This window comes from Oncorhynchus mykiss, chromosome 23 (assembly GCF_013265735.2).
Source record: "Oncorhynchus mykiss isolate Arlee chromosome 23, USDA_OmykA_1.1, whole genome shotgun sequence".
NCBI lineage: Eukaryota > Metazoa > Chordata > Actinopteri > Salmoniformes > Salmonidae > Oncorhynchus > Oncorhynchus mykiss.
In genome coordinates, this window is record NC_048587.1 from 19592035 (window position 1) to 19607199 (window position 15165).

The 15165-nt window shown below is 42.8% G+C and overlaps 1 protein-coding gene across 4 annotated transcripts in view; it reads right to left on the reverse strand.

Annotated features, from left to right (window-relative positions):
- LOC110502410 (Golgi-specific brefeldin A-resistance guanine nucleotide exchange factor 1) overlaps positions 1-15165 on the reverse strand; it is a 125220-nt gene that overhangs the window by 86205 nt on the left and 23850 nt on the right. The gene's annotated exons all lie outside the window — the stretch shown is intronic.

Genomic DNA, 15165 nt, shown 5'->3' on the forward strand with positions numbered 1-15165 from the left:
ACCTCTTTTCAATTCAATATTTATGATCCCTGAAACACTGGCAGTTGTTTAATCGTCCCACGCCTGTTCCACCCCTCCCCACCACCTCTCAGCCATTCCCCCAGTCGTCCCACGACAAGACTATCTTGAGCCATGTCACCTTTACTGCGCACACTCCTCAAAACCCAGCTGTGACCCCAAAATAGGCTGTCTTTTTAAAATTCAGGGCGTGCAATTGGAAAGTATTGCATTTTGCCAGTGACAAAACAGGAAGGGGGATGACAACTATGGATGAACAAAAGAAAGTTGTAATCGAGTATCTGCTTAGCATGTTCAATGAACAAGGTGATGATTTTAACCTCCCCCATCACAAACACACACGTTGTCAAAATGTTTGTATTTGTATTCATCAGTGTCGTGGTACTCGAGACCACATATTGAGTGTCTCGTCTTTGATACATTGGTACTCAGTCTTGACTAGGTCTCGGACAGTGAGGACTGGTAATTTCTTCCCGAGACCAGCAGAGTAAAAAATAAATAAATTATCAGCTTCTACTCAATCAACGCATTAAACCGCTTCACCAGGCCAAAAATAAATAAATATATAAATATATGTATATGTTAGACATGTTAACAGACTAAAAAGCTCTGCTACAGCAAGTAAAATTGTCAGAGTGAAGTGTTGTCTCATTTGTGGCTGGAGGTAGTTAGCTAGCAAGCTAGCCAACTTTAGCCAGTTATTTATCAGTGCAATTTGAACAAACTAGCTGAAAAAGTTAGTGTTTATCTAATGTTCCTTCATGAGATTTTAGCTCATCTTGCTCTGGCTAGCATTAGTTGTTGATCTTGTTGTTGTTTATGTGTATAACAGAGAGAGAGAGAGTCAACCTTCTCATGGTTGTTTGGTTAATAGGACTGTGCGGCTCCCAAATGTAAGAGGACTCACGTGGTATTTACATATTAGCAGAAATCCATTCAGGTGCATTTTGTGGCTTTTGGCAAATTCGTTCTAATGATCTAAAGTCACGCTGTTGCTACTGCCTGTAAACACACAGTCCAGTTCAAAGTGAAAGATGCCAGGCCCGTTTGGCAAATGGCTTGTTTGTATAAAGGTCTACTGTTGCGCTATAGTGCAATGGTCTGTGTAGACTCCAGTCCTGGACAAAACAGATATTTTATTTACGGCAGTGACTATTAATTGTCGAAACGCACAGCCGCTTTCCCACTCTATATTGCAATCACAATTGCCTAAGTATAGAGTACCAGTCAAAAGGTGACACTAATCATTCCAGGGATTCTTCATTTTGACTATGTTCTACACTGTAGAATAACAGAGAAGACATCAACATAGCCACCCTTTGCCTTGACAGCTTTGCACAATAGTCTCATTATCTCAACCAGCTTCATGCCTTGTAAAAAGTTAATTTGTGGAATTGATTTCCTTAATACATTTAAGCCAATAAGATGTGTTGTGACAACATAGGGGTGGTATACAGAAGATAGCTCTATTTGGTAAAAGACCAAGTCCATATTATGGCAAGAACAGTGCAAATAAGCAAAGAGAAACGACAATCCATTACTTTAAGACATGAAGGTCAGTCAATCTGGAAAAAAGTTTATTCAAGTGCAGTAGCAAAAACCATCAAGCTCTATGATGAAACTGGCTCTAATGAGGACCAACACAGGAAAGGAAGACCCAGAGTTACCTCTGCTGCAGAGGACAAGTTCATTAGAGTTAACTGCACCTCAGATTGCAGCCCAAATAAATGCTTCACAGAGTTCAAGTAAGACATCAACATCCACTGTTCAGAGGAGACTGCGTGAATCAGGCCTTCATGGTCGAATTGCTGCAAAGAAACCACCACTAAAAGGACACCACTAAGGAGAAGACTTGCTTGGGCCAAGAAACACGAGCAATGGACATTAGACTGGTGGAAATCTGTCCTTTCTCAAATTTGAGATTTTTGGTTCCAATCGCCGTGCCTTTGTGAGACGCAGAGTAGGTGAACAGATGATCTCTGCATGTGTGGTTCCCACCATGAAGCATGGAGGTGGTGGTGTGATGGTGCTTTGCTGGTGACATTGTGATTTATTTGGAATTCAAGCCACACTTAACCAGCATGGCTACCGCAGCAATACACCATGCCATCTGGTTTGCACTTAGTGGGACTATCATCAGGACAAAGACCCAAAATAAACCTCCAGGCTGTGTCTATTTTTTTCCAAGAAGGAGAGTGATGGAGTGCTGCATCAGATGACCTGGCCTCCACAATCCCCCAACCTCAACCCAATTGAGATGGTTTGGGATGAGTTGAACCGCAATGTGGAGGAAAAGCAGCCAACAAGTGCTCAACATATGTGGGAACTCCTTCAAGACTGTTGGAAAAGCATTCAAGTTAAAGCTGTTTGAGAGAACGCCAAGAGTGTGCAAAGTTGTCATCAAGGCAAAGGGTGGCTACTTTCAAAAATATCAAATATATTTTGATTTGTTTAACACTTTTTCAGTTACTATATGATTCCATATGTGTTATTTCATAGTTTTTGATTTCTTCACTATTATTCTACAAAATAGAAAATATTAAGAAATAAATTGGCCCAGCATCATCCGGGGTAGGCCGTCATTGTAAATAAGAATTTGATATTAACTGACTTGCCTAGTTAAATAAAGGTTAAATAAAATAAATAAATGAGTAGGTGTGTCCAAATTTTTCACTTGTACTGTAAGTAGTCAGTACTTACAGTACTCGAAATTGAGCTCAGGTGCATCCTGTTTCCATTGATCCTTGAGATGTTTTGATTGGAGTCCACCTGTGGTAAATTCAATTGACTGGACATGATTTGGAAAGGTACACATCTGTCTATATAAGGTCCCACAGTTGACAGTGTATGTCAGAGCAAAAACCAAGCCATGAGGTCCAAGTAATTGTCTGTAGAGCTCTGAGACAAGATTATGTTGAGGCACAGATTTGGGGAAGGGTACCAAAACATTTCTGCAGCATTGAAGGTCCCCAAGAACATAGAGGCCTCCATTTGTATTAAATGGAAGCAGTTTGGAACCACCAAGATTCTTCCTAGAGATTGCCGCACGGCCAAACTGAGCAATCAGGGGCTTGGGAGAAGTGAAGTTTGAGTCATGCGTCTTCCGAAACATGACCTGCGTAACCGCTCTTCTTAACAACCGCCCGCTTAACCAGGAAGCCAGCTACACCAACGTGTCGGAGGAAACACATGCAGGCACCCGACCCACCACAAGGAGTCACTAGAATGCAATGAGCATTCGTTACTCTCCCAGCCAAATCCTCCCCTAACATGAACAATGCTGGGCCAATTGTGCACCCCCCTATGGGACTCTCGGTCATGGCCAGTTGCGACACAGCCTTGGATCGAACCCAGGTCTGTAGTGACACCTAAGACACTGTGCTGCAGTGCCTTAGACCGCTCCGCCACTCAGGGAGGCCCCTTCAGTTTTTTATTTAAATAAATTAGCAAACATTTCTAAAAAAACTGTTTTTGCTTTGTCATGAATGGGTATTGTGTGTGGATTGAGGACATTTTTTAAAATCCATTTTAGAATAAGGCTGTAACGTAACAAAATGTGGAAATAGTTAAGGGGTCTGAATCCTTACGAAGGTACTGTCTCTACAATACAAAATCCATGTCTACATGTATGTAAGGTTCTTGTCTTATGTGTGTGGTCTCTTCACAGTTCCCGCTGTTTGATAAGGTGTATTTATCTGATTCTACTGCTTGCATTAGTTACCTGATGTGGAATAGAGTCCCATGTAGCCTTGGCTCTATGTAGTACTGTGCACCTCCCATAGTCTGCTCTTGACTTGGGGATTGTGAAGAGACCTCTGGTGACATATCTTGTGGGGTATGAATGGGTGTCTGAGCTGTATGATAGTAGTTTAAAACAGACACCTCGGTGCATTCAGCATGTCAACACTTCTTACAAAAAGAAGTAGTGATGAAGTCAATCTCACTCCCACTTTGAGCCATGAGAGATTAACATGCATATTACTAATGTTAGCTCTCCATATACATTTAAGGGCCAGACGTGCTGCCCTGTTCTGAGCCAAAAAAACTCAGCAGCAAGATACAGAAAAATAGTCGTCAGGGGCCTCTCGAGTGGCGCAGCAGTCTAAGGGGCTTTACTTTGCTCATCGCGCTCTAGCAACTCCTAGTGGCGGGACGGGCGCCTGCAGGGTGACTTCAGGTCGCTAGTTGAACAGTGTTTCCTCTGACACATTGGTGTGGCTGGCTTCCGGATTAAGCGGGCAGGTGTTAAGAAGCGCGGTTTGGCGGGTCATATTTCGTAGGACGCATGACTTGATCTACGCCTCTCCCGAGCCCGTTGGGGAGTTGTAGCGATGAGACAAGTTCGTAATCACTAAGTTGGGGAGAAAATGGGTGGGGGAAATTACAAAAATAATCATATAATTGTTGTCTCTTCTGGGAACTGTACTAGGTGTTCCAAACGCATCAATACAGGAACTTACCAAGTGTTCCCAGACTAATTTTTTTTAAATAAAAATGGTACTTTAAATTATTACAATAGAATTCAGGGATTGGGAAGAAATGTAGACATTTTGTGGGGAATTCTATGTATCAATGTGTGTGTGAGAATCACAGTTGGAAGCTGATGCACACAGCAATGCTTACCTAATTGGATATGTGTTTTAGAATGTTCGTGGTCACAGGGCCCTTATGGGGCATGAAATAACAAGCAGCTGTGTTTGGTGAGACTGCATGTGTGTGTGCGCGCGAATGTGTGTGTGAGGTGGGTGCGTGTGGGTCTGTAGGGAGGTTTATTAACACAGTCCATCAAGGTAGTATGGTACTCGTACTGGGACGCCCAAGGCTTAAGAAGTGAGCGCCACACAAGCAAGACAGTGCCTCCTCACAATACTAATATCGGCCCTTATTTTTACAAAAAATATATATAAAAAATCCCATTCCACCAACCCACAATAGCAGGGCAACTTCCACAGCTAGTCAGGTGTGCAGTTTGAGTTCTCCAGCTTTGCTCCCCTGCTGCGGAGATTATCCTGGCCACTAATGTTACAGACAGTGAATCAGTGGTGCTTTATTTCTGACTTTCCAACATACCCTACCCTTCCTGTAAGCAACTTTGGTGTCCACCAGTCATCAATTGAATGCAATAATTCACACATTCTACTCAACATATCTTCCTACATGAAATGATAGTCTGTCGAAGGTGTTCGGGGTTGAGCCCCTACAATATTTTTCCATGCTGAGACTGTGACAAAGGTTTTACAAAACAGGCATGCCCTATAGCAGACCAACTCCATCAGAAGGAAGAGGGAAAACACTAATAGGGACTATGAAATATGTACTGTCCACATAACAGAATCCCTGATAAAAGACCAGCCAGCCCCTAACTACAGCCCCTGGCATCAACATGCTTAGCCTTATGTTGTTTTTTCAGACGGTTAACCATTTTGGCATGACCTGATAACCACAAGGTACCTTTCTGTTGTTCTCCCTACGTGTTAACAATGTACACAACTTAGAGAGACGTGGTTCAATCAAAGGCCATTTTGGAGGAAAAGAAAGCAGACAAGAGATATTCAACTTCTACCAATGTTATTTTTGCTGGAGAAAGCTGGAGGCTAAACCAAATGACCTAAAGATCTAGCTGGTATAATCCAAAGCATTTGCTTTGGGGGTAAATATTCACCTGGAAGATTGAATAGATGTACTATATAGCCCTATTTCATTTGAATCTATACATCAGAAACAGTCAACACTAGAGCCCAGATCCCCTGTTTTACTGAGGCACCCAAGATCTACTGGGACTGTGATGAACTAAAAGGACATTCCAGACACAGAACAGAAATGCAAATCACATCACGCTGGAAAGTGATCTGCTACAGAATGACTAATTAAAAGGTGAAAAAAATGCTGTCCGTGAGGCGCCAACAATACACAGAACATAAACCGCCGCCATGCAAACACAATTCGGGGCCTCCTCTAAAAAGGTTTCAGCCTCGTGTCAGGCTATAAATAGCGACGCGTTCACAAACATTGAAAGCAAATACTTGGCACCTCCATTTTCAATACCGGGTCATAGTCAATATGCTAAATATTGTTCGCCCCATCAGTGGCACCACATGCGGGCCCAGGTTGTTTTTAGACCAGACCTCCAGTGGGGATGGGCGCAGGAAGCAGGTGTTGAAAATGTCCCAAACCCCAGCTTAATACCCACTGCTTTATTCATATTCTCAGTTCCCAGTGTGGAGTCCTTAAAGCATAATTGAACATAAAGCCTATCACCTCCAGGCTGAACAAAGGCAGAGGGGAGGTCCTGCTCGAGATCTGCCCCACAACGGGCCAATTACCACCTCATAAGATTATGCTTAACAGAACATTAAAGCACAATCCAGGCAGCAGCCTGGAAAACACTAAATCCTCAGCATTGGTTCACAACTGACAACGTACATTAGGCGGGCCTAGACCTAAACTCAACTGATCACCTATAGACTGGAGGATAGAGGACCCTGTAGGTTTGCTTAGACTTTGTCTGTAGCCTATACCCCCCCCCCCCTCCCGAAACATATCAATGTTATCTTTACCAAAATATCATTGACTGTTATGTCATCCTATTTGTCTCTCAGACATAATGTCTGTAGTGGTTAGAAACAGCAGAGAGGGTGAAAATCATATATCTTGTTAAAAATGTATTTCTAACCAGAGCACGTGTGTCTCAGGCCATCATTAATGCAGACGGCAAAAAGGAATTAGCCGGCCATGTTTGCTTATCATACTCTGCACAGCACCTCTCAAAATAAAAGCTGAGCATCGAAGTACATTTCCTTGTCTTTGCCCTTCAATGACCTACATAGGATCTGAATAGTCGCACCAAACAGGTTCGACAGTAAATTGGTAGTTATTGATTGATGTCGACCTATTCGGTGACTATAATATTTGTTATTCACATCCCTAGAGACTTATTTTGAAGAACCATCGGAGAACTTGGCAGGACAAGTCATCAACAAGTGCTCCGAGGCAAACTTTCAGAAAGCAATGCTCTATGCCCATCCTCTTCTTTTGCTCAACCAAACGGTGTACCCCTGTCCCCCCTCTCTTTTGGGGCTCACAGGGGCTGTTTTGAGCCCATTTTGCCCTCTGTTCCTGCCAGAACATCCGGATCCTCCAAGCCACCTGCCCCCACAGTCCCAGGCCAATATGATTAATGGCCCTCTGCCGGGACTCTCCATCCACTCAGCACATTGTTGAGAGGCTCTGAAACAGGACAACAGTTGCATCGCCTCTTCACACCGGGCCTAAGCCCTGCCTGTCAGTTCCCGGTTAAAGCACAGTTAACTGGACAGATTTACAGCTACTAACCAGCACTAGGTGACAGCCTGTCTTGGTATAGGACCCCGATTAATCATGCGAATTTGATAGGTGCTTTTACAACAACGAACCAAAGGCCTACTGCACCAACAATGGCCCACATCCCGAAACCCACTGCTCTGCTGGTCATAAAGTTACCTTGCATACAGTGTTCAAACATAAAATGTCCCATATGACGTTTGTACTGTACTGAAGATTCAGATTGTGAAAGTTGTCCAACATTTTGCCATTCCTTTGGCTTGACAGTTAACCGTTAAACTTCCCCAAGCGCCCAATAATGAAAGCTTGAGTACTGTTCCTAGAAAAAAGTTTGAACCCTTTCCCCATTCGGACTGGGGCATTAATCCTACGAGGGTGCTAAGCGTTCCACCTTTCCCATGGACAGGAACAAATGAAAAGGTTGGGAGAAGTAGCAGACAGGACACCATCTCTCTAACGGAAACCCCCAGGTCTCGAGTTTTTGGCGCAATGGAAAATAAGTCTTGTTCCTTAAGGGACAGCAGTTGTAAATTCCTGACAGGGTCAAACACATGCTGTCCTTCAGGTCTGGGCCCACACAATGTTTCTCTGTGACATTCACAGTCAAAGAGTAAAAAGTCCCCCCTACCTATAAGTCCCCGTTATAGCACAGTGGTGAATGAGAATCCACATGCTTTAAAGGGATGGGGATAAGCAAATATATAGGCAACTTCACAGAATGAATTTCAATAGCACACAATCTTATCGCATTGCATTATGGCATGGTGGTTGTCATCAATACTCAAGAAGAGTAGTGGAATTGGGGTTATAAATAGGCATTATATCAAGCATCAGCAAAATGATCAGGGTATTAACGGCTCTGACAACACCATCATTAGTAATTACTGGCTTTTTGAAATGAGCAATAAAAATGACTAAAACTGGGACTGAGAATATAACCCTCCCTTATCATAATCTCAGTGGCAAGCCCACAGCGTACTGGGGAAACACCAGGGACATGTAATGAAGTTCTCACAGTGGCTATTCCACAGGGTAAAATGTCTTCATGAGTAAACATATTTGTATACGTGACTGAGCGATATGAATTATGGCTCTTACTTGGCATTTGCCGACTGCATTCTGGCAGTTCAATTGGGTATGATATATGTGCGAATATCAGGTGGCAGAGGAGCGCAGGGGGCCTAAAGGGCACAGTCGGTTCCCACGTGCACAGACTACGGCCCTCAGAGGCCCGGCCACAGCTGCCTGAACACAGCTGTGTGGCCAAGACGGCACACACACTTGACCTTGAACTACGAGTGTGTGTGTGTTTCTACTTATTGATGGACGAGACTGTACAATGATGTACACGTATGGGGTGGTAGGCATTTCATAGATAAAGTAACACATAAATAACATTAATCCTTTAATAAAGAAACTAGGAAGAATATTTTTATTTAAAAAATTTAAATAAACAAGCAGACCCTGATTTTAGCTTGTTAAGACACTTTATAAAATTATTTTCTGTCGCAAAAATGTAATTTCTTCAGCATCCACTTCCCAATTACCATTAAAGGGATGAAATCATCATGAACATGAAGTGTTTTAGACAAAAATAAACATGATTCAAACGTGCTCCCTTACCTAATTTTGCCACTCCTGCCAAAATTGTCTCTGCATTGTCCTTTGCTCAGGGGACAAGGAGGTAATTATTGAAAAGGTCAGTCTGCAAGTGATCAAATCATGGCTACGGCATTCACTCTACGCTTTCACTGCCATGCCCCCTAATATCAACCACTGGTGCCTTTCTGGTGATTCCAGTCAATTAGAGGTGTGCTTGTGAATTTCGTTAGTGTTTGGAAAAAAGAGAAAGAGCTGTCAGTCAAAGGGCGCTCTGGCTTTAGATCTTGTGGGTGTTGGAATCTCAGAACCTGTATTTGTAGGAATAAAAATGAGGGGATTTAGACGGACTGCTTTCTCTGCAGACCTGTCAAATCTGACCTTCGCAGTGAAGGAAAGGGGAGGAAGAAAAAAAAAAGATTTAAAGATTTAAAAAGCTGTGTCTGAGACTGACTTGTGCATTACAAAAGGTAGAAAAGATAGACCAAAAAAATACATATCTGAATGAATTGTGTTCACCCTGCTCTTTTCTTTCCTACTTCTCAGAGGTATAGTCGACCAATGTATAACCGTTAATATAAATCCACAGAATTATTCAACAGGGGATTGAGACAGATCTCTGTTTGATGTTAAACATAGATCATTTATAGAATACATCACTTCTCTGCCAATGTCAGGGGAGAGCTCTGATTGAATTTACACATCAAAACAATGCTTTGCATTTTTGGATGCTGTAAAACATCCACTGCCTATGGCTTCAATGAGCAGATATGGACAGCTCAACGTAATAGGCATTACCAAATTTGTCACAGGGCCAATTTGTCGCTATTAGTTACTTGTTTGTAATTCCAGTGTAGTGCGGGGATTACCCAACACATATCCACATGGTTATCCCTGTCATCACTGGTCTACTTACTGACCCAGATGTTCAATGACTAGGGGACAGCACTGGCAAACCATAACTCGAAAACCATGAGGCAATAAGGCAGACAAGGTTTCGAACCAGGCTTTGGAGTGAATATAGAACATTCAAATTTAACATGTAAATATGATCTACAATGACAGCTGAAGAAACTTAGAAAATGTCATACCCAAAAACAGCCAATAGAAACAAAATTGTATTTTTGTTACAGTAGTACTAATGACCTTTGGTAGACAAACTGCAATATTAGTGTTTTTATACACTACCGTTCAAAAGTTTGAGGTCACTTAGAAAAGTCCTTGTTTTGAAAGAAAAGCACATTTTTTGTCCATTAAAATAACAAATTGATCAGAAATACAGTGTAGACATTGTTAATGTTGTAAATTACTATTGTAGCTGGAAACAGCTGATTTTTTAAAGGAATATCTACATAGGCGTACAGAGGTCCATTATCAGCAACCATCACTCTTGTGTTCCAATGGCACATTGTGTTAACTAATCCAAGTTTATAATTTTAAAAGGGTAATTGAGCATTAGAAAACTGTTTTGCAATTATGTGAGCGCAGCTGAAAATTGCTGTGCTCATTAAAGAAGCAATAAAACTGGCCTTCTTTAGACTAGTTGAGTAACTGGAGCATCAGCATTTGTGGGTTTGATTACAGGCTCAAAATGACCAGAAACAAAGACCTTTCTTCTGAAACTCATCAGTCTATTGTTGTTCTGAGAAATGAAGGCTATTCCATGCGAGAAATTGGCAAGAAACGTAAGATCTCGTGCAACGCTGTGGTCTTCTCCCGTCACAGAACAGAGCAAACTGGATCTAACCAGAATAGAAAGAGTGGGAGGCCCCGGTGCACAACTGAGCAAGAGGACAAGTACATTAGAGTATCTAGTTTGAGAAACAGATGCCTCACAAGTCCTCAACTGGCAGCTTCAATAAAGAGTACCCGCAAAACACCAATCTCAACGTCAACAGTGAAGCGGCGACTCTGGGATGCTGGCCTTCTAGGCAGAGTTGCAAAGAAAAAGCCATATCTCATAAAAGTCATGCTGTGATTTATTAGTGTTTGTATGATATATATTAAACAAAAAGGGGGAAAGTCTACCCTTTCGTTGTTTGCAAACAAGCAGTTAAAATGTAAAAGCCCTAGATGCAGATTGCAAATCTGTAGAAAGCACTCAATTATATGGGTCTAATAAGCTTAGTGATGGAAGATTAAGCATCAAAAACATCCCTTCCCAAGGAGATACAAGGCCTACTTCCTCTGGGGAAAAGAGAAGAGTGTGATGTGGTAAGGTGGGGTGGCAGAGGGGATTTGCATGGCATATGCTTAACCACTGGTCCAGGCTCCATAACCGTGTCCTCTGTTTGAAATAAAGATAAACCCTCTTTCCAGAAGATGTAGGGGGGAACATTTCAGAAAGAGAGACAACACTTCCTTTCCCAGAACAATTTATAGCTCTGCTTGACAAGACTCCCTGCTATATTTACCCAACTTAAAATTGCAGATGATATACTTCCAGCTGCATTGTGCCATGGCACATGGCCCTGTCAATCACGCTACGAGAACAGAACCTTTAACAACGTGGAGAAAGTGGCTGAGAAACCTTTCAGTACTAATCCACATTTTGTTCACTGGTTGCTTTTGTTGTTAGAGGAGCTAAGATACACAGTGTGAATGGAATTACTGGGCTTTCATTAAGCAGACAGCTGGGCCACTACAGCCCACCCGGAATAATTCGTACAGAAATATTGGTTGGGCGGGTGTGGTGGCAGGGGACTTAGCTTGTGTTTGTGTTGCCGCAAAACAAAAACACATTGATCAGTCTGTCAAGTACAGAGTTGGGCTTTGGCCTGGTTATGTGATCTGCTTTTATTTAGGCTTTCATCGCTCACCAGGACATGGACATACCATGTCAGAGAGCCAAATATGCACAAGATTGGGGGTTAGGGAGGCAATAACAGCTTTTAACCCCCCTAATGTTTGCCCATTGCAAATTTCATATCAAACCTCATGAGTACCAAAAAAAAATAACTATAATCAAGTCAGTCTGCTCAAACTCAAATGGAAGTCACAACATGGGATAACAAAAAAAATGTTTAGTCCATTAGAATATTCCAGAAAGGCAACTTGAGCTAAACTACTTCTGTAAACTAACTGGCAACCAAGAGAATACATCAGTTACCTCTTCAGAATCAAAGTAGATAAACATAATATAACACTTGTTCCCCCAATGCTAGCTGTGGACTACTAACAAGGCCTTTGGTGTTCTGAGAGGGGTTGGGGGGGATGAAAAAGCGTGGCAGATTCCTCCCAGGCCCCTGGCGCAGCCGTGCCTGTCCATCTCGAGGCAGTGGCATTCCCTGGAGGATGCGCTACGCCTGGAGGGGGCTGAGACCATGGCTGCAGGGTCCATGTGTTCCATCTCTCCACTAGCTGCTACTGTGGCTGGGGATGGGGCTGCCAGGAATCCCATTGCACAAGCATGACTGCACAAAGGCTTGACCGCAGAATTAGCTCACCCGGTGACCATCAGCTAGCACCCCTCCATTAAAACGCACAACAGAGCCACTCCAAATGATCAATCACAACAGACGGTGATAGAGGTCAGGGGTTCTAGTGGTGTTGTTGCATGCGAACCCTATATGGCACTAGAGATACCATAAACGTTTACTAGAGATACAATTGGCTGACGTTCATTTTTTTATAACTTTAAACGCAACTTGCCATCCCATGCCTTAAAAAGTAAATTAGAGTAGGGAAAACTAAATCACTTCTAGACAAGTGAACTCAGGACAGCCAGAATAACCAGATTCCAAGTATTTTCTATGTCAAGTATTTCCAAACTATAAACCAAAGATGTGACTTTCCTAACTAAACTCAGCAAAAAAAGAAACGTCCTCTCACTGTCAACTGCATTTATTTTCAGCAAACTTAACATGTGTAAATATTTGTATGAACATAAGATTCAACAACTGAGACAAACTGAACAAGTTCCACAGACATGTGACTAACAGAAATGGAATAATGTGTTCCTGAACAAAGGGGGGGTCAAAAGAAACAGTATCTGGTGTGGCCCCCAGCTGCATTAAGTACTGCAGTGCATCTCCTCCTCATGGACTGCATCAGATTTGCCAGGTCTTGCTGTGAGATGTTACCCCACCCTTCCACCAAGGCACCTGCAAGTTCTCTGACATATCTGGGGGGAATGGCCCTAGCCCTCACCCTCCGATCCAACACGTCCCAGACATGCTCAATGGGATTGAGGTCCGGGTTCTTCACTGGCCATGGCAGAACACTGACATTCCTGTCTTGCAGGAAATCATGCACAGAACGAGCAGTATGGCTGGTGGCATTGTCATGCTGGAGGGTCATGTCAGGATGAGCCTGCAGGAAGGGTACCACATGAGAGAGGATGTCGTCTTCCCTGTAACGCACAGCGTTGAGATTGCTTGCAATGACAACAAGCTCAGTCCGATGATGCTGTGACACACCAGCCCAGACCATGACGGACCCTCCACCTCCAAATCCATCCCGCTCCAGAGTACAGGCCTTGGTTTAACGCTCATTCCTTTGATGATAAACGCGAATCCGACCATCACCCCAGGTGAGACAAAACCGCGACTCGTCAGTGAAGAGCACTTTGTCAGTCCTGTCTGGTCCAGCGACGGTGGGTTTGTGCCCGTAGGCGACGTTGTTGCCAGTGATGTCTGGTGAGGACCTACCTTACAACAGGCCTACAAGCCCTCAGTTGTTGTTACATGTGGTCTGCCACTGGGAGGATGATCAGCTGTCCGTCCTGTCTCCCTGTAGCACTGTCTTAGGCATCTCACAGTACAGACATTGCAATGTATTGCCCTGGCCACATCTGTAGTCCTCATGGCTCCTTTCAGCATGTCTAAGGCACATTCATGCAGATGAGCAGGGACCCTGGGCATCTTTCTTTTGGTGTTTTTCAGAGTCAGTAGAAATGCCTCTTTAGTGTCCTAAGTTCATAACGACCGTTCCACATGTGCATGTTCATTAATTGTTTATGGCTCATGGAACAAGCATGGGAAACAGTGTTTAAACCCTTTACAATAAAGTTTGGTGAAGTTATTTGGATTTTATGAATTATCTTTGAAAGACAGGGTCCTGAAAAAAGGGGGTTTCTTTTTTTGCTGCGTTTATGAATTAATGAAGAGAGATGAGTAAAGCCACACACACCACTCACAGTGCATGAACAGACTTGCATGGCTGCCACCTGCTGACCTTATCCATGAGACTCTCAATTACAAACACACCTGTGAAGATACAATACTTTGTAGGCCCTCTAGGGCACCTTGAACAGAGGACTTCATACAACATTTTGTGTCTTATCCATCGCTCAACATATTTGTAAAAAAACAGATTGTTGAAAGTGTAAACGTGTTCTTACTCAATTGACCTGGTAAAACAGGGGTTTAAATTAACTAATTAATTAATTAAAAAACATTGCTCCGTTAAGATTCAGGATACCAAGACTTGAATTTACATTAGGATAACTTAGTAGACAAGAGAAAAGTGAAATGTAAAGAAGTGAAATGATGAAGGTCATGTCCTCTAATTCTGCCAAGAAACCTCAGATGTCACTGTAGTGGAATAGGCAGTGGACTAGACTAACCAACCTAGTAATGTGAAACAACCTCCTTTACTCAGCAAAGTGTATGAGATTAAACATTTTCATATGCATCATGTTGGCGCCAAAGCAAAATGGCATCATGAAATGTTTGTTGCCAACATGAAGGATAGTTTGCCAAACTCCATAGGCCTATACCTCTGGACAAGGTTTATTCCACCAGCATAGTATATCAAGATGAGCAGGATCGGACGGAGCGAACACGTGCTGAGGATGCCTAAAGAAAGTTGCTCTCAGATGAACACCTACGGGAAAGCACAAGCGAGGCAGGCCAAAGAACGTGACAATGGACAGTGGTGGCTGAGCTGGAAGAGAGGAGTCTCATGGGACAGGGCACCAACTGCGGCCTAAGACTCCAGTTGAAGATTGTTGCGGCATTATGTCCAACCCGGAATAAAGAGGACTAAGAATTAAAGTATAAAACATTTGTATGTCTGAGTACAAGGAGAAAATTGCCCTGTAGAGGAAATATATTTGACAGTAATAGTACCTATTGAGTATGGTCACAACCAAAACCCATCAAAGAAACATAACTAATGTGAAGGGATGAATGCTCTTCTTAAATTCAAGGAAATCCAACACAGAGTATATTCAATTTTTTACTGAATTGAGTGTTGTGAGAAGAACTCAGGAGGTACCAGTGTCTT